The sequence below is a fragment of the Lontra canadensis genome, unplaced genomic scaffold (assembly GCF_010015895.1).
Source record: "Lontra canadensis isolate GAN:19392208 unplaced genomic scaffold, GSC_riverotter_1.0 scaffold50, whole genome shotgun sequence".
In the NCBI taxonomy this organism is placed as follows: Eukaryota; Metazoa; Chordata; class Mammalia; order Carnivora; family Mustelidae; genus Lontra; species Lontra canadensis.
Window position 1 is genome coordinate 1,288,190 of NW_022631044.1, and position 17,222 is coordinate 1,305,411.

Below are 17,222 nucleotides of genomic sequence, written 5' to 3' on the forward strand. Positions count from 1 at the left end.
ATGCAAAGCTTACTTTTTTTTCCTAAAAATTTTATTTATTTTAGAGACAAAGCACAAGCGAGTGGGGCAGTGGGGAGAGGGGGATGAAGAGGGAATGGGAGAGAGAATCTTGAGCAGACTCCATGCTGAGCGTGAAGCACGATGCAGGGCTTGATCCCATGACCCTGAGATCATGACCCTTGCTGAAACCAAGAGTCAGATGCTCCACTGACTGAGCCACCCAGGTGCCCCTGGAGCTTGCTTTTGTATGACAGAAAAATCCATTTTTTACTTGATAGAATGAGCATGTGAAAAGAAATTTAGCAGGCTCTCAGCGATTATGCTCTTTAATGAGAACATATTTAGGTCATTCTGGTTTTAAAATACTCATTAAAGCTCTAGTTATACTTTTTTTTTGAAAAGGTATAATAAATACTGACTATCTATCAGATTGATGTCCCAGTCTCTTACAAGGGGAACAGAGAGTTTAGAGCTGTGCCTCTTATTTCATATGGTATCATCTAAGAGCAGAGAAGAATTTAACACAATATGGCTGGCCAAGGCCTTTTCTCCACAGCAAAAGCCAGCACACTAAGGCCTACTGCATATTTTTATGAATAAAGTTTGATGGGGACATAACCACGCCTACTCACTTGCCTGTTGTCTGTGGCTGCTTTGGCGCTGCAGGGGCCAACTTGAGTATTTAATACAGAGAAGAAATATACGACCCACAAAAACGAAAACATTTACTACCTGTCCTAAGTGTGCCACCCCCTTCTCTGGAGTATTAAATGCAAGAGAGTGAAAACATTTACAAACTTGGAAGAATAAAAAGTCTCCTTAATGAAATCAAGATGTGTGTATTTTTCGTTAATAGAATCGTGTTTTGTTTTAAATAAAAGGATGTGATTATATGGAAAGACCTGGTTGGTGATATTAAAACCTTTGAAAACATTTTGAAGTCTGAATAGTTTTTGAGAGACATTTCTAAATATTTAAAATATTTTATTAAGGTAATATAGTAAGATACATAAATACTTAAAAATACTTAAAAATGACGAGCTGGGTCTGAAATCCCTAATAATGTCAATCACATTGGGGGATGAGAAAAAGTGTTCAGTACATAGATTTAGATGTTCTTTTTTTCTTGACACTGATAATTATTAGTAGTCCATATCTTAAAAATTGAATCAAGATTGTATATTTTGTAAATTATTAGAAAAAGCAAAATAGGAGAAAATCTCCGTGCAGTGAAAGAAACAACAAAGAAGAACACAAAGCAGAAGACGTGAAATCAGATGACACAAGACCAGGTTCATTATGATAATGAATGTAAATAGATTGTGTTCCTACTAAAGACTCAGATTGGCTTTTTTAAAAAAATCCAGACATCAAAAAGTGACTCTGAGATGTTAAAAGACAAATAAAAGACAAAAATGCAAGCACATATAATTTAAGGTGAAGTAGAGGCTGTAGTAGTAACATTGATATGTTGAATTTTAGTTGAAGAAGTTCAAGTGCGACGGCATTTAACTTCACTGAATGCCTCGTTACTGAGTGAACGATGAAGTAGGCTCACTCGGGCCCATCATTACAGAAAACACATGCATGCTGTAGTTACTGTCTTAGCCTGGAGGTCCTAGGCTTTAAATTTGTGCATTTGTGTGTGAAAGAAGACAGTCTGGAGATGAGCAGCTGAATAAGCCCAAGTTTCTGAGGAAAGAAAGACGGAGGTAATGTTTGCCTCCCTTCTACATGTGCAGTTAGAGCCACGTGGCCAGAATTCTAGAGCTGAGCAGTCGTATCAGATCATCAATGGTTTGCTTCTGTTGTGAAGAGCCGAACTGGGGAAAGGAAGATAGAATGACTGTAATAAATGTTAACTTAGGAGAATGAAGAATCATATTGATTCAATTCTTAGGGCTTATCTACCCATTGCAAGTCATCTTTTTCTATTTATCTCCGTTTTGTTTTCACTTCTGCACTCTTATCAAAGTCTGACTTGTCCTTTAATCTATATTTAAGTTGCTGAAGTCATGGTCATTACTACCTTTAACATTTATTAAGATTCTACTATTGCATTATGGCTTTTTTGCATTGTCTACACTGTCTCCCTTATCAACTATTCTTTCGCTGGGTATTTCTGCTTCCTTGGATCATATTGGGAGTGCAAATGAATTTTTCATTTTTAATTTCCTTCTGGTTTCTATATTAAATCTTTTCCAAAAATGTGTTTTCCTCTTGAGCCTTAAGAATGGTAGTCCCTTGCAATGATCCTAGTGTTTTTCCATAAATCCCCCCCCCACCAATACTTAATCTAGAAAGAATATTTAGGTGCATTATGTGTTTCAACAGACAGGATCTGTGGTTCACTGAGGTCCTGTTTACTTGGGTTTGCCGTATAGCATCCCAGAAACATCAAAAAAGAAAGTTCATGCTGTTGTATCCATGTTAAGAGTCAGCACAGTAGCACGTTTTATAAGCCTAGAGCAAGAATGTTGGCTCATAAGCCACATCACAGTATGTATTTATTTCTAGGCCAAAAGCTTAAATACCACATTTTTAGTTGTAAAAACCAGATACCTGTTAGCCCTGTCCTCAGATCTACAGCTGGGGAGCATATTGATATGCACAATTCCTGCCCAAGCATCCCACTTTCAGCAATTATTCATCTAAGGCAACACTACTGATTTATTGTTTATCTTACACCTATCCCCATTGCCTCTTTCTCTGACATTAACCAGTAGGATGAATGGATATTCTGTTGCCCCATTCTGTTCTTTTCCTGCAATCTTCTAGCCTGTGCTGCATTGTGACTCCATAATGCTTTGTATCACTCAAGCCCTCTTGCCTTCTGCTGTATTATAAAAGTGTAGGTAATATGTAGAGGCTGAGAGAAAAGGCTGTCCAGCTTTGTGCACCTCAGAAAGGAGCTGCTGATAAGAACGCAGAACAATGGGATTTCTCATGCATGCATTACTGGTGGGAATATAAAATGCTACTATTACTGGAAAATGCCTTCGCAGTTTCTTATAAAATTAAATATATACTTACTCTGTAAACTAGCAGTCACACTCCTGGGTATTAATCCTAGAGAAATGAAAACTTACATTTACACAAAACACTGTCCACGAACGTTCATAGCAGCTTTATTTGTAATAACCGGAAATTGGAAATGTACTTGCAATGTACAGTCCAAAGGTACTTCGAGGAATGAATGGCTCTGTGCTCTGAAGATACATGCAGTCTGCAATAGATTTATACAATAGAATTCTAACTACTTGGCAATAAAAGGGATTGAGCTATTGATACATGCAAAAACATGAATGGTTCTCAAAGGCCGTTATGCTGAATCAAAGATAAAAGCCAATCTCAAGACAGTGACATAGTGCATGATTCCATTTATATAACATTCTCTAAGTGACAAAATTATAGTGATAAAGAACAAATCAGTGGTTGCTGGAGGTTAGGGTTGGGGGTTAGGGAAAGGTGTGACTAGTGCCAAGTAAAACAAAGGAGTTCCTTTATGGTGATGGGACAGTTCTGCATTCTCATTGTAAAGATGGTTACACAAATCTACATATGATAAAATTTTGTACGTTGTATACATACAGGTGCATATAAAGTACACATAACCAAGAATCCATGTAAAAACTGGTAAAAATCCAAATAAGGTCTTTTCCACCAAAATTCATAGTATGTACCAATGTCAGTTTCCTGGTTTTGACAATGTACTCTGGTTATAAAAGCTTTGATTGGGGGAAGCTGGCTGAATGGTTTATGGAAACTCGTACCATTTTTGCAACTTCTCATGAGTCCATTTCAAAATAAAAAACAATGTTTAAAAAAAAGAAGCAACTATGCAGCAGAGGAATGACCACTCAATTTTTCTGAATATTAGAGACTAGTAGTTTTCAAATTTGGGAATCATCGGATTAAATTAATAAGTTTTATTAAAAAAAAATTCACTCTGGATAGCAGCCCCCCATCTCCACCCTTTCCCTTTGAACAAGTATCTCTGGAAATGAAGCCAAAGAATCTGTACTTGCAGAAAATTTTCCAAGATTAGGAAACCTTGTTATAGAGCTGGTTTTTGAGCCAGGGGAAGGAGTGGGAAAGACGGAGGAGTATGTTCTGTATGAGCTCTGGATTGTGATTCTAGATCCTTCTGAATTCTGGCAATAGATTAACTGTTCATTTTGGATTTTAGCATCGTTAAGAGTTTTTACTTTTTTCAGAGTTTTTATAGCTAGTTCAGTGGGAAGTGTTTTGAGGCTGTGTCCTTAGCTACTAATCAGTTGGCAATTTAAACCAGAAGCAAGGCAGTAGTCCTTTCATAGATGAACCTTGTCTGTGCCTTATCCATGTGTGAATGGTGACTTGCCTCCAGCTTTCCCCAGTGAGGCTGCAGAGTTCTACTTTACTTGATCAGATTTTCACATTGATGTGGCATCAACATAAATCACATTTCCCCCAGGATTGGCTAGTGAGTGGAAGACAGCCAAGGCACACCACAGTGAAGATATCAGTTAGGAAAATTACATTCAAAACCTGAAAGCAGCTGTCACTGAAGTTTTTGTTTATGAAAATTGGAAAAGTTCTCCCCTCTCAGCCCACTGACATCCCTGATTTATTGTTTCTCTGCTGAAAATTATCCAAAGATGTTTTCAGACATTAGTTGGTGAAAGCCAAATTTATTGAAGGTGGAGGAGAATGTAAAGAGCCATTATATTTGCGAATTTCTCAGTCAGACATGGCAACGTTTTAATAGCTAGAGTTGACCAGGTTCCTTTTTGCGTTTATAAAAAACCAGTTGAGGAGCTAATATGATGCATAATGCTAGAAGGGAGAGAGTTTTTTATGCTGTGGTACAAAAAACCCTGGACCAATAATCAGGACACTTGAGTGTTTAGTCTCACTCTACTGCTAACTGAAAATGTATCCTTGCCACATTGCTTAACTGCTCAGGGTCTCATTTTCCTTATCTTTAAAAGCTGGAGGTAGACATTAGAGTAAATTAGCATTTTTCAAACATTTATGAGTAAACGTAATCTCATAATCACCCTCCCTTTTGGAATTTAAAAATGATATTGTCATACTTTTCATGACATGTGATAAAGAAGCAAATTAAAAGTTCAGATTTTGCGGGGTGCCTGGGTGGCTCGGTCGGTTAGGCGGCTACCTCTGGCTCAGGTCATGGTCCCAGGGTCCTGGGATCGAGCACCACATCGGCCTCTCTGCTGAACAGGGTACCTGTTTATCCGTCTTCCTCTACCTTTCCTCCAGCTTGTGCTCTCTCTCTCTTATTCACTCTCTGTCTCTCAAATAAATAAGTAAAATATATTTTTTTAAAAAGTTCAGATTTTGCATATTATCAAAGACTCTAAGATTAATTTCAAAATAATATCCAGAAATATTAAATATATGCCACCTTTTCTTGTATAAAAATCATGCATAGTGTTTATTTTAAACAAATTATGTAAGAGAAAGCAGAATTTATGGAATAATCCAGTTGTAGTATTTTTAAATCTTTTTTTATTAATTTTTTAATTTTCTTATTAACATATAATGTATTTTTAACCCCAGAGGTACAGGTCTGTGAAAGTTGTAATATTTTATTGAATTGTTTGGAGATCAAATGTAACAAGTTCCAGTTATTAAAATATGACTCCAAAGAGTCAAATCTATTTATAAGATCTATTATTTGACATTTTTAACTTTGAAAATTAAAAACTAATTTGTTTATATGATTTTCAAGTTGTATATCTAAATAAAATAAGGAAAGATAGGAAGTGCAAGTATTTCTCAAAAAATCAGTGTCAATATGATTATACTCTTAAACCCTAATGAATACAAAGTCCAATTGAATACAAACTATTTCCTCTCTTCAAATATGTTTTTATGAAGAGTCTGATCAGTAAATGTAAATACAAGTTTATTTAAGATCATCTTTGAACATATTTGCAAAATTATCATTTTTATGGTCTTCATTTATTTTTATTATTTCGGTGTTCTTTATGTTTTCTGCCTTTAGCAAACAATTGATTATGGGCAAAAATGAAGCAGTATATGAGTATGAGTTCTCCAGAGAAACAGAACCAATAAGACATGTGTGTATATGCATATGTATATATTTATATATCTATTTGCTTTCTCCAAGAGATTTGTTGTAAGGAATTGGCTCATGTGATTATGAAGGCTTGACACGTTTCCCAGGATCTACAGTGGGCAAGCCTGAAACCTAGGAGAGCCAATGGTACAGTTCCTGTCTGACTGCTAGCAGGCTTGAGACACAAAAAGAGCTGATGTTTCAGTTCCAGTCCAAAGGCCAGAAAAGACTGACGTCCTAGGTCAAGGCATGGAGGCAGAAGGAGGTCAACTTTTTTGTTCTATTCAGTCCTTCAGCTGATTGGATGAGATCTACCCACACTGGGACGAACCATCTGCTTTCATCTCCAGTCTACTGATTCAAATATTAATATCATCCAGAAATACTCCCACACACACCCAAAATAATGCTTGACAAAATGTCTGGGGACCCTGTAGCCCAGTTAAATTGACACTTAAAATTAACCATCAGAAAGAATAAAAATATAAACATTTTCAAATTTTATAGTGGCAAAAATACACACACACACACACACACCACTTACTCACATCACAGTACCTAGCTGTGTTCATTTGAGTGGGAGACCAACCGACTAGATCATGACCAAAGTCTTCTGAATTCCTTTGGCTACCACTCATGTCTTACTTTACACCCACTTAGAAGATCTCGAGTGGTTCAAATTTAAGGGGGAAAGTAAGTATTCCATTTACTGACACTTTAAATGAACATACTATTGTAGAACTAAATAATGATACCTCATAATTTTGCACTTAGATAATATTTTCATAAAGTGAATGCACCCATAAAAGCCAGATTAAAAGCTTAAATATTACTAACCACCCCCTGAGGTTGGTATAAAGGTTCCCCTTTATACCTGCGCCCAGTCTCTCCTGCCTCCCACCCAGTAAAGTTACTATGCTGATTTCTATCAGCATTGATTAGTTTGGCCTGCTTTGAACTTTATATGAGTGGGATCATACAGGATGGACTTCTCTACATCTAACTTCTTTTATTAAACATTATATTTATGAAATTCGCCCAAACTGTTGCATGAAGCAGTGTTTATTCTTTCTTACTGCTGTGAGGTTTCTGTTATATGGTTATACCGCAATTTATTAATCTCTGATGGTTGAGGGGCATTTGGGGTTTCTTGATTGTGGTTTTTACAAATAGTGCTGCCTTAAACAGTCTTGTATATGCCTTTCGATGCACCCATTTCTGTGGGACATATACCTACAATTGAAATTGCTGGTTGGGGCGCCTGGGTGGCTCAGTGGGTTAAGCCTCTGCCTTCGGCTCAGGTCATGATCTCAGGGTTTTGGGATCGAGCCCCACGTCGGACTCTCTGCTCAGCGGGGAGTCTGCTTCCCTTCCTCTCTCTGCCTGCCTCTCTGCCTGCTTGTGATCTCTGTTTGTCAAATAAATAAATAAAAACCTTTAAAAAAAAAAAAAGAAATTGCTGGTCATAGGATGTGTGTATATCAGCTTTAGTAGACACGACCAGTTTTTCAAAGTGATTATAATCAGTTTACACCAAGAATGATGACTATTCAACTTGCTCCACATCCTCAACAACACGTGGCATTGTATTGTTTTTTAATTTTAACCATTCTAGTGGGTGTGTACCTGTATCTCATTGTGAGTTTATTTTATGTAGTAATCATATGTTGTAAAGCAAAATAATATAATAATTAGTATTATTTCCCTAATGCTAATGGGGTTGAACAGCCTCTTCATATGTTAAAAAAACAATATCACTTGTGACATGATGTGATGAGCCTTGGGTGTTATACGGTGTTATACGATAATTTATCGAACACTACATCTGAAACTAAGATGTACTTTATGTTGGCTAATTGAATTTAAATTAAAAAAAAAAACCATTTGTGAAGTAATTATTGCTCCCTTCAATGTTTTGAAGACTTCACTAGTGAAATTATATGGATGAGGCAATTTCTTTCTGGGAAACTTATTATAGACTCAGTTTCTTTAAATACACGAGTGATTGGTCAGATCCTCTATTCTTGTGTCTGTTTTGGTAAATTGTGTTCTAGGAATTTGTTTTATCCACATTTCCTAATCCATTGGCATAAAGTCATTCATAATATTATCTCATTATATTATTATATTAATTATCTGTAGGATCTATAGTTATGTGCTCTTTTTCATTCCTAATATCAGTAATTTATTCCTTTTTTTCCACTGATCATTGTTGATAGAGCTTATCATCTTTCCTAGTCTTTACAAAACCACTTTTCACCTTGTTGCTTCCACTTTTACAGAGGAATTGGTGTGGTTGTCTTTGTGTTTTTCCTCCACAGAATTTAAAATTCTTCTTGAATCTGTGACTTGATATCATTCATCTGTTTAAAAAATTTGCAACTACTATATCTTTAAATTTTCATTTCCTTCATTGTCTACTCCTTGTTTTGAAACTCTAACCATAAATATTTTGGCTCCTTTTACTGTGTCTCGAATGTTTTATCTTTTTGGTTCACTCTAGGTATTTGCTTCAGTCTGGATATCTTGTACTTAGCAATATTCCAGTTTACTAATACTCTCTTCAGCAGTGCGCAGTCTGTTCTGAAACCTACCCACTATTATTTAAGTATTGTGTTTTTTAGTGCTGGACTTTCCTCTTTTTTCATTTTTCAATTGTAAGGTGAAATTCTGCATTTTGTCCTCTATTTTAGTACATATGTTCGTCACAGTTATTTTAAAGTTTGTTTCTGATTTCGTTCACCCATAGGACTGTTTCTGTTATCTGTTTTTCTTGCTCCTGTTCTTCAAAAATCTGTATTACTATTGAATCCCAGCCATTGTGCATGAAAATTTTTAGTTGCCTTTGACAATGATATTCACCTCCAGAGACTGATCCTGTCCTTTAGCAGGTACTCAGAGTGAGGGAGAGGTCAGTGCCGTCCACTCAGGAATTATGGAGCTTTGTGATCGGGGTGCGGTTTATGTAACTTTGTTCATATCCACGATTCTAGGTATCCCTCAGTGTGTCCCAAGTAAGAGGCCAGGACATTTTAGTAAGGCCCCTCCTAGCTGGAAGGTAGACTCTTAATTTTTGTTTATTCAGCACCACGAGCCTGCAGAAAACTCTGCTCTACTTTTCAGCCATTTTCTGCTTGGCTTCTCAGCGCCCCGCCTGCTCTGGTTTCGCATCAGCACATGCCAATAGGCTTGCTTTTTTGTCCCTGTCTTCTCTCTGTCATCTTGATTACTTAAATTCTTTCTCCCCTGGTAACACCAAACTCCAGTTTTTTCTCTCCAGCCTTGTGAGTTTGCCAGAAGTTCTCCTGGCTTCCTTGCCTCTCTCCCAACACCAGGAATCCGGTGTGCAGAATTTTGGGCTTATCCCCAAGAACGTCTCTTTTCTCCCAGATCTTGTCTTCTCAAATCCTGGATGTCTCAGCAGCAATCTGATGCCTTCAAGCAGCTTTTTTTTTTTTTTTTTTAATTTTGTTTCTGGCTTTTCAAATTGTTTTTGGCGGAAGTGTTGGTCTGCTGCAAATTACTCATCATACCCCAAAACCTGCTTATTGATTTACGGTAGAGATTCGTATTGATGCCATTACCACCTTTAATACCTTGAAGCCTCATGGGTTCCCAACCATGTCTGGATGAAATGTCTGAATATATGTTTAGTTTTAACTTCCAGTGGTTCTTTCAGGTTAATATCATGGACTTTTATATCCCTATTTGGTGCATGGGAAATGGTCATTTATTTTTGCTTAATTCTAACATCTGTTTTATCTCAGAACACTTTACTCAAAAAAGGCTTATAAGCACAAGGAATGTGAAAAGAAGGAGGAAAAAGTGAGTTACCGTAGTTGAAACACACCTGAATTAATTTGTGAAGGAGTCAGAGATGATACAGACAATGGAGAGAATCCCTGGAAAGAATATGAGGGTGAAACAGGGAAATAAAAGTACAGAAAGAAATGTCAGAATGTGTTGTTTGAATTGATCTCATAGATAAAATGCTTTGTTATAATGCCATTAAAAAAAAGTACAGAAAAGGGGTGCCTGGGTAGCTCAGTTGGTTAAGCGTCTGTTCAGCTCAGGTCATGGTCTCAGGGTCCTGGGATCGAGTCCCCCACAGGGCTCCCTGCTTTGTGGGGAGCCTGCTTTTCTCTTTTCCACTCTCCCAGCTTGTGCTCTCTCTCTCTCTGTCAAATAAATAAATAAAATCTTTTTTTTTTTTAAGTACAAAAAGGAGAAAAGGGCAAAATAGAACCAGAGTGATAGGAAGAGATTAATGAAGACCAGAGGTTGTAATGACTACGATTCTACACAGATTAAGTACTCAGTACATGCTTGCTGCAAGCCAAATGAAAAATGTATTTTTAGGAAGCATTCCTTGGTTCAGTTAACCAGGTTATTGTTGATGACAATGTCAGTCATCTGTTTCTAAATGACTCAGTAGCTTTAGAAAAAATGTCTGTCCTTACTTTGCCATTCATCAATGCTGATCCAAAAAGGAGAAGTAAATCTGGAGTTCCTTGGTCATCATAACTTTGAGAGGAGTAAAAAATGGCCTCCAGCTCAAAATCCTATTTGACCACCTACAAAAAGCAATTCTTTAGCATTTAGACCCTTTATACAATTTTTGGGTGGACCAAGGTCCAAATTTTCTAAGTCATCTGATCCTTTACCCCAGCTATTTTGATTCTAATCTTAAGAACTGGTCAGGTTATCCGCAGGGGAAATCTAAAATATAACTGCGTAGCTCCAGAAAGTTTGGCAGAGAAAGAATTGCCTAAAGGAACAGATCTTAGCACTGGTAAACAGGTCTATGACCATAGTGTTCTCTACACTTCTGAGAATATCCAGTCCTGTTCTAGCTCCAGTTCAGCTCTGATTCCAGCATAAAAGAGGGAAAGGGAAATAGAGTATTGGAAAAGATACAACAATTGAAATGAAAATCCTTTCCGTGTCATTGAGAAACCATGAGTATGATTGTTCCACAGATGGAATGTGGCTCCGGTTCTGCCTTTAATCTCAGTAGGGTTCTGAATCTCGGTCAATTTGATATATCCTGAAGCTCACTTAGAAACAGACCCAGAGCCCTAGGTTCCTCTCTTACCATCCCACAACTTTAATTCCTAAAGCTAAGCTGGTATCCCTGAGCAGTCGGGACATTAAAATGTGAATTTCCTGGGTGTTTCACCCTTATGGCAGTTGATGTATAAAGTTGCAGTACATTTCTTTAGTATCTCTCCTGTAACTCTTTCCATTCCTGGGATCCCAGAAAGGATCCTGAATCCTATATTCACCAGGAACACTAGATATTTTCATAAATATTATCATTTTCTCTTACAAATCATCTTGTGAGGTACCAATTATTATTCCACTGACAGTAACAAGGAAACGATACTCACGGTGTTCCTGAGCAATGTCATGCTGCTATGAAGGAGCAACCTGAAACTGGGGCTCCAGTGTTCCAACTTCAAGTTCAGGGCTCTTTCTTGGACCCCAAAGGAGATCAATAAATACTTGGTTGCTTGTTGACCGAGAAGGAACAATCCCCCTAAAATGAAAAGCAGACTTCAAATGACTTCCTTGCCCCGGTTGAACAGTCACCACCTCCTTGGGAATTCCAGCCAAGGGAAATGATCAGTTCAGTTGTTGCCATTTATAGGTGGGTTAAGTTGAGACCAATAAGCTTTCTTCAACGCTTCAACTTTCGATTGGCATTCTGCATTTCTCACTAAGGAAAGTTGAGATGCCTACAGGTCATCGCCTTGTTTGAAGGTCAGATGGAATGTTTCTGTGATGAAGAGAGTCTGATGTGATGCCCCGTCTCTTGCAATCACTGTGATAACTAGAGATTTCTGGGTGAATGAGGAGTAAGGGAGGAAGATGTCCTTCCTGGCACCCTTAAAATTCCATATTTTACACAGAGTGTAATTTTTTTCCAGTCTGAGGCAAGGTAGTATAGTGTAACATGTATCGAACATTTAGTAGGAGCTGGGTATTGTGGGGAGTGTATATAAAAAAGCCAAAGCTTCTGTCTTCAAGAGATGATAATGTAATGGAGGGAAAACAGGGTTCTAACATGTTCCTATAGTTCTGAGTTAATTAAGTTTGGGGAATTGATTTGCCACTTACAAATATCTGCTCTCTAGTTACCACCAACATCCATATTTTAGTAGCTTTTAAGCCGTGTTGCATGGCAGCTAGTGGTTCCATTGAGCTCCCTTGGGTGCAATGCTATGCCGTGATGGTAGAAGTTAGTAGAAGCCTGAGCTGATAGGTCCCCAGGTGATTTATCCTAAATTTGCCTAATGGCTTTGATGTTACATGTTTTCTATATTGGGTTTCTTCATAAGGTTCATTTGGGGGAAGATAACTGGCTCTGCAACTAAAAAATTTAAATCACTGGATTATGCAACAATAATGAAACATTTAGGCTTGATGGCGGGGCACTCAACTAAATGCTTTGTGGTCCCGCAGCAACCAGAAATTACCTCCCTCATTTGAAAAGCAGTATTGAGATAGACTGTGGTCATATATTGAGAGTGAAATGGTTGTTAGGCCACCCACTTGTTTGCCAAGACAAGGAACCTCTGTAGAGGGAATGAGTGAACATTATAGAAATTGTCCTTTCATTTTGTCATTCGAAGAGTCTGACCAGGCAGATCTGGCTGTAAGATAGGAAATGCAGCCCAAGCCAAGTAGTGATCCAAGGGCCAGGGAAGAGTGTTCTTAAGCAACTGGAGGCAAAGTCCCACGCAACTAATGATTGTCTCAAGGGGAATAAATTGCGAAGAATGAAATGTGTTAGTGGGGTCTGTACTTATTTTTGGTCCCTTCAAGTTGCTCACATAAATAATACCATAAGCAGTTGAGTCGTGTACATAGTTTGGAAAAGATGAAAGAATGATAACAAACAAAAAAATAGCTAAGCTCTGCGAAATGGAAAATGAGATTTCCATCCAGGATGAGTGATGTGTTACACAGAAAGCATTTCTGAACAAAAGCTTGGGGGCCACTTGTTTTGGTTTGGTTTTTAAGTGGGAAAATGAGTCAGTTGGTCCTATAGAACATTCCCACTAAACTTGTCATTCTGGCATGTGATTCAGTATAGGCAGCAGGGGATGAGAAAAACTACATATGAAATGACTTCTCTCATTGATGTTACCTGGGCTCTTTCAGGCTAATTGATAAGAGAAAGAGCCCTTGTCTGCAGAAAGCATTGACCCATCGGAGAACTTCCGTTCTGTTCCTATTCCTTGAGAGAGCAGAAGGAAATCAGCATCAGTCCCAGCCGCCTTCTGTGCAGCATCAAGCTTCCACTATTGCCATCACCTCAGAATGTAACACAAGACTGCTTTTTGGCAACAATGTAGTCATCAAGTAAGCATATAGAAACTCTTGGAAGGCTCCACCCCAAAGCACAGGGCCTTCCCCCATAAGCCAGTCAGCTTACAGAGATAGCCTTTGGCACTGAACCTCCCCAAAGTCCAGAAGTTGGGAGCCATGGCTCTCCTTTCCTTTCTTACCCTTCTCCCTTCCCCGTCCCCCATGCCCTACTTTCTTCATAGCTACTGAGTGTTCTCTCTGGAATGTTGGAAGGTGAGGATTTAGGTCTGGGCAACCTGTTAAAAATATGAATTGTTACCATGAACTCTGAGTGGCCTTTCAGCTTTGCTGACAGAAATTTACTCCACGCAGACCCCCTCCCCCCCCAAAAATTAAGCAGGTTAAGGTCACTTGGAGTTGAAACAAGCATGCAGTCGGTGTGTTTGAAAATGAAATTATAATTAACCTGCTGATGGCTGTGAGGTGTTACCTTGAACTCTGTGTGGCCTCTTGGCACAGTGGCTGAACTTGCTTTATTGAATACCCAGAGACCTGAACAGGTGAAATCAGGATATGTCCGGGGCCAAGTGTACTTTTAGAAGGAAGATTATGTCTCTTTTAGTGCCGATTGTAAGAGAGTTGAGGATTAATTGAGCAGCACTAATCGGAAAATAAAAATGGGTTTTGACCATCCATGTCTTTGTGAAGCATAAAATTTGTTAAAACTGCTGAGAGAAATGACTCTACTTGCCCACTTTGTGAATTGATTCCTGAAGTACTGAGAGGTTACCAGACCTGAGAGTGGCCCAGGAAGAGTCTTACAATTTGGAAATCACGTATCAGCTACATATTTAGGAAAACATTCTAATTACCAGCTGAGAGCCATGGAATGTTGCTGGAACTCCAGGTGGCCTTTTGACACATGTGGGCTGAACGACTTTCTGGAGCTATTCAAAATGAGGTAGGCACAATCCTACAGTGGTAACTTGGCACTGTTAACAACCAGGAGGGGTAGGGGGGTCATTTGTGACGTAGAGTGAATGGGTCCGAGATAAACTTTAACTCTTTGTCGTCCGCGAAATGTTATTTGAAAGTCAGTGTGTGACATACTGCCTTTTATCATCAACAGAGCTACAAAATAGTGCTGTAGTTCTCAAGGGTGTACTAGGTGAGGGGGAGACCATCAACAATTGATTTCTTGGCAGAGTCAGTCATGAGCGCTACACCTTTGTGCTTGAAACTGGCAAGAAAGCCATCCCATCTCTGGTCATGCTGAATAAGAAAGAAGTGCGTCATTCCGTTGCCCCATCTTTACATCTCTTCCCTCTAATTATGTAACATCATTCCAGGGTAAAGTCACGTTTTATTCTGGGATCCTCCTTGTTTGGCAGAGAGCATCTATCGTTAGACTAAACAAACCATTTAGTTCACTTTGTGCTTGTGACAGCCTGGCTAGAATGAGTGCTCTTGTTGGCTTAATAAACAAAGAATAATAATCCACAATGTGTTTCATTACTGGGTGGAAATAGCCCATTCATAGGATTGGAATGATCTAATTGTTCACATCTCTGCTTAGTATTTGCATTAAACGTATGCTTCACACCAAAGTTTTCCTAGCTCAGAAGAGTTTTCAGCTAGGACACGAATCCAAGCACTCTTGGCCTTCCCCACTCCTCTCTTAGTGGCCGCCAGTTGTCTACTCTTGTAATTCTTGCACATCTCTTAAAGAGGAAACTCACAAGGTGCTAACCCATGAGGCACGTTTATCTCATGTTAATGTCATTTCACTTGGCTGGTGATTCAAGTTCACCATTGCTAACAGACTAGAGGAATCCATGTCTTTTTGAAAGAAGATGCTTTGTATCTGTTCAGCGTACTTCCTCTCAGTCAAACGCACAAGCTTAGAAATCGACGAAACCCTTATTAAGCGCATGATTATGGAGGCTCGGTGTCCAGAGAGATTAGCTGCATCATCCCACTTTGGGATGCCATGTAGATTTTGGTGGACTTCTGTGTAACTTGATCTATCTGCCCTAATGCCTAAGGCCTCACATAATTTTATTTCTCTTGTTTCCCCATCGGTCTGAGAGGTATTGTCCATTTCCCGGATACATCATGTTTATAGCCTGTAGTTAGAGGCCTCACACTTTATCTGTGCTATTTCTGCATTCTGGGCTGCTCTGAGCTTCCATAGTTTCTTCATTCCCTCCCTTCTCCATGAAGCCTCCCTCACCTTCACTGCAATCTCTGAACTCTTGCATTGATTTTCTGTAACGCTCATAACGGTGGCAGGTTTTTGACCAAACTTACACCGGTACCCGCGTCAGTGTCAGCCCTTATCAGAAACTTTATCGTGGGTATTTCGCACACTTGTCTCAATAGCCCTTCTGTTTCTCGTGGTAAACCCTTCTTCCCTCTGCAGTTGCTGCCAAACTTTCCATACTAAAAATCTGATCGTTCTTCTGCATATAACTCTTCAGGATCTGTCCACCTCCAGAGAAGAAGAAGAAAAAAATGAAAAAGCCCTTGTTTTTAAGTGCCTTCTCAGGCCAGCCCCTACCTGCCTCTCCAGCTGCCTCTTCTATCATTCCCTTGGTATACCCACACAGAATTTGTTGCTATTCAGTGAACATGGCATACAAAGTTTCTTCCTTTTAGCTAGGCACTTACTCCCCTGGCAAACATTTACTCAACTTTTAAGGCTCAGGTCAGATGTTTCCTCTTCTGGGAAACTTTGTCTGACTTTCTCAGGCAGGAACTGGCCTGCCCCCTCCACCTCCTTGACACCTTACACAAAACTCTGTTATAGTGTATCATACCCTACTGTATTTATTTTCCTAAATGTCTCCTCTACTAGCTGTGAACTAGTTAAGATAGATTGCTGTCTAACTCATTGTTATATCCTTATCTCAGTTCCTGGCACACAGCCCCTGTTCAAAAATGTGTGTTGAATGAATGAATGAATGAACAAAGAAACTTTTTTTTTTAATGCAATGAAAAGAAGGCCAAATGGTTTCCAGTGAAAGAGATGCTTATAAATTATTTTCTGTCTATAGATTCCCGGTTTTGTGTTCATAAATGAGCTTCTTGCTAAGGGGACTTGGGTGGACACTGTCTGCATATTTCAGGAGAGATCCAGTCCCCTGCCATGTGTCTTGACCGTGGGTACTTGATTTGAGAAAGTCTTCTGGTTTGGGCGGAAGTTGTTATTGCTACTCTTGATCACACCTGGATTTCAAAGTAGGTCAGATGGGTGCAAAGACAGTCTGACTGACTAGAAAAGGGGAGTCTTTGGTCTCATCTTTTTACGTTCTTTTTAAATCACTATCAGTTTCAGAAAATGAACACTTTCCTTAGCATTTTGCAATATTTTTAGCCAGGATCTTAACCAGAGGGAATTAGTCAGTATTCCCACCTGTTTTGTAATTATCCTCTAGTAGGACCCAAGCAATGGCTAGTTCTATCCGAAATTAGCATAAAAAAACAGTGCCACTGAGGTTCTACTCAGGGCCAGCCTCAGGGCCCCCCCTGTCAACCAACCCCCAGTCCCAAAGTCCTGAAGCACAAACTCTCGAAATCTGATCTTGTGTTTCTTTCTCTGTCACTGAGACCTAGTTGTTCTACTCTCCAGGGCTCTTTAAGCAGGTAATAGAAGCAGCTTAGAAATAAGTAAGCGAGGACCGCCATTTTATTGGAGAGTAAAAGCAGGCACGCCAAGGTTACGTAGTTTGCGAGATGACGTTGGGTAGGTTCAGGTGCAGGTCAGTGCAATGGTAAGGAAAGCACCCAGGGATCCTTGACACAGAATGCTCTGGCTAAA

At 39.0% G+C, this 17,222-nt stretch overlaps 1 protein-coding gene across 3 annotated transcripts in view; it reads left to right on the top strand.

Annotated features, from left to right (window-relative positions):
* EXOC6B (exocyst complex component 6B) overlaps positions 1–17,222 on the top strand; it is a 607,587-nt gene that overhangs the window by 495,774 nt on the left and 94,591 nt on the right. The gene's annotated exons all lie outside the window — the stretch shown is intronic.